The following is a 3,372-nucleotide window of genomic DNA, read 5'->3' on the forward strand; positions in this document are numbered from 1 at the left end:
ATTCCTGCTTCCTAAGGAGTTCCAGTAGCCGTGTTCAGGTGAAGTGAACTTGCTGTGCAAGGGAACAAAGCTGAAATCCACTCGGGATTGGGAGGTGCTGTGTGAGCCTCCTCCTGCTTCCCAGGATGGATGGAGGCATTGCTGTGGGCTCACCCCTGGGCGTTCAGGGCCCTGACCCCTCCCAGGGCAGCTCAGAAAAGCTCAGGGGTGGTTCAGAGCACTGGTCTGAGGCTTGGCTTTCCAAGAGAAGGCCCTTGGCATTTTCTGGTGCTTTGAGGTGCTGCCAGTGTAAGGAAGGAAGGGAGCAGCTGCAGCCTGCCCAGGAAGCGCCAGCACTGAGCAGAAGCTTCTGATCACATCCACCCTTCTCACCTCGCCTGCCTCAGTTTCCCACATTTTGGTGCCTGTGGCAGCGTTTCTCTGGCTGCTGGGCACAGCAAGGAGGTGGCAGATGAGGCTCATGAGGCTCATGAGCCACTGCCTCTCTCTCTCGGGCCTCCCCACCACCAAGGAGTCATTTGAAAGGCAGGGCTGGTGTCGTCCTGGTGCTGACGAGAAGCAAGAAGATCCCTCACACGTGTTCTGCTTTTGGAAGATGCTGTCCCTGGGAACGGTCGATATCTCAAACATTTGATCCCGGCAGTTCCCACCCCACGTGGGCTTGAGCTGAGCAATTTGTGTGAAGGTTTTTCTCTGGTTCTTTATTCTCCTAATGAGGGTTTTCAGCTGAGCTCTGTGAGTTCCTTTATCTTTTCTGCTCTTTCTCTTACGATTTGGTTGTTGTGGGGTTGTCTGTTTTGGTTTTTTTTTTTTTTCTCTGAGTTGAATCTTTCCCTCTCTCATCTCCCAGGAAAAGCTGTAACAATATTAAGGTGAGGAAAAAAAGGCAAAATTTACTGGAACTGCTTCATGGTGAGTTGCTGTGAATCTGAAAATTACCCTCTCAGACGGTCTGTATTAATTCCCTGATGCAGCAATGATAAATCCTTATTGAAGGGGATAACATAAGGAGATTTTACTGCCTGGAGAAAAACTCCAGGGTGCAAACAATGAGGAAGCCCATCTGCCTCTTGTTCATGAACCCTGGAAGTGTCCAAGGTGAGGCTGGACGGGGCTTGCAGCAACCTGGGCTAGAAAAAGGTGTTCCCCCCATGGGAGGGGGTGGAATGAGGTGAACTTTAAGGTCCCTCCAACCCGAACCAGTCTGGAATTCTGTGATTCTGTGATCAGTTGGCAAATGCACGTGTGACAGTGCTGACACCAGCCCTCAGGGGGTAACATTACACTGAACAAAGGACATGGATGGGCGGCCAGACAAGTCCCCTGTCCCGGAGCCCCAAACCTCTGCCCATTCCCTGCTTGCAGCAGCTCCCCGAGTCCCTGAGGTCCAGCCCTGCGAGCACCAGGCAGGCAGGAACTGAAAAGCAGCAGGTTTTGGCCTCAGCCCACGTCAGGCAGCGTGAAGGTTCATCTCCCTCCCCGAGTGATGAGGGGCTCCTTCCCTCGCACCCCAAGGGCAGCTCACACCCTGCCCCAGCAGCAGGGCAGGCATCTTGTGCCAGAGGCCACCTCCTGAGCCAGTCCTCAACATTTATGCGTTATTTCCAAAATCCCCCAGCTCCCTCTCTCTTCTCCTCTTCTTTATTCATGCACCACGCTGCCTTGCAGGGCTGGAGTGGGAAAAAACACTCTGCTTGTGCCTCACTGCACGGCCTGAGCCGGAGCCTTCGCCAGAGCAATGTAAAGCTGTAGCTATGGAAACTCCCAACCCTTTTTCCTCAATTTTTTTTTTTTTTTTTTTTTTTGAGAGCAGCAACGTATATCTCTTTGGAGATCCCAGACAGGGCTGCCTGCAGCACCCAGGGAGTCCCCTGGTGTCCCACAGCGGCAGCAGGAGCTGCAAGCACAGACCCAGGTCTGTGTCCCCAGGGCACAGGAGGGGGACTGAGGAGGAATAAGCGGGTTGCATGGAAAGCCAGAGGCCAGGACAGCTCAGGGACGCTGGTGGGGACAGTGTGATGCTGCTGGAAGTGTCACCAATTGCCAGACACCCACCCACAGCTGGGAGGGGTGGGCAGGGACAGAGGGGCGCTGGTCCATGTGTTGGTGGCCGGGTGGAGGGTGTCCCTGGAGCTCTCAGGTGGCTGCATTTAATTTTAAAGGAGCTCCCTGGATCCCAGCCCGGATCTGTGACTCCTGAGCAAAGCAAAGCAAAGCAAAGCAAAGCAGGGTGTGCAGCTCGCAAAGGCTTTGATCTGCCGAGGATCTGCCCATCCCACGGAGCCGTGTTCACAGCCCTTGGAGATGCAGAGCTGTTGGATTCACTGCTTACCAGCAATGTGCACCGAGCGTGCCCTTCCTCCCGCCCTGATCGATGGCTCCTCCACCTCCTGGGACATCTGCGGGGTCACCGGGCCAGCCGTGGGGCTCATCCTTCCCAAACACCGGTGTAGGGGGTGGTGGGAGCATGGAGCTGCTCCCAGCTCGCTGCTCACCCAGTGGAAGCCACCTAGTCTGGAAATGGGCTGGAATTTGATGGATTTCAGGCTACCTGGCTTCAAAACAGAACCGTGACCAACTTCCCTGTGTGAAGAAGGGGCACTGGTACAGCAACACTTCCCCTCTCAGGCACTCTCCTGCCAGGATGTGGGATGAGCCAGAGGTCCTGGGATGAGCCAGGAATGTATCCCAGCTGTGCAGGGTGGCTGAAGGCGCAGCTGGGGCAGGCTGCCGGCTCAGTGTGTCTCAGCAGGGCTCTGTGTGGCTTTGGGCCTGCCTGAAGCAGAAGCCAAAAGGTGCAAACAGAAGCTTTGGAGCATGCAGGGCTTCTGTTAGCCCAGGGCTGGGTGGCAGCAGAGGTGACTCAGTCCATGTCCTCCCATCAGGATGATTCTCCAGTGATTCTCCAGAGCCGCAAATCCCGGGAGCTGCAGCAGCCGCTGGCAGGAGTCACAGGGAGAGTTGCTGCTTCTGCTGCCTTTGCGTGGCCATCAGAGGGTACCAGAGGCTTGCTGTCCCTCTGTGCAGTGTCCCTGGCCTGTAAATCCTCGTTCCCAGGGGGTGCTGAATGCCCCTGGGAGCAGGAGGCAGCTCCAGCTCCCAGCCAGGGCTGTCGTCAGCTGAGAGCTCCCCCGGTGACTCTGTGTGAGTGTTTTCCCATCCTTGTGCCCCAGCAGCCACATCTGAGCCACAAAACCCCATTCTCCAGGCATTTCCTGGGAGATGGGACAGTGGGAGTGTTGGTGTGAGCTATTGGTGTCAGGCACCAGCTCCCCCAGAGCTCTTGGAGCAGCAGCTTCCGGTGTTCGGCGTGAGGAGCTTCCAAAATCCATGTGAATTCTGGGAAGAGTCGCTCTTTCAGAAGAACAAATT

Source organism: Corvus brachyrhynchos, unplaced genomic scaffold (assembly GCF_000691975.1).
Source record: "Corvus brachyrhynchos isolate BGI_N302 unplaced genomic scaffold, ASM69197v1 scaffold59, whole genome shotgun sequence".
Lineage (NCBI taxonomy): Eukaryota > Metazoa > Chordata > Aves > Passeriformes > Corvidae > Corvus > Corvus brachyrhynchos.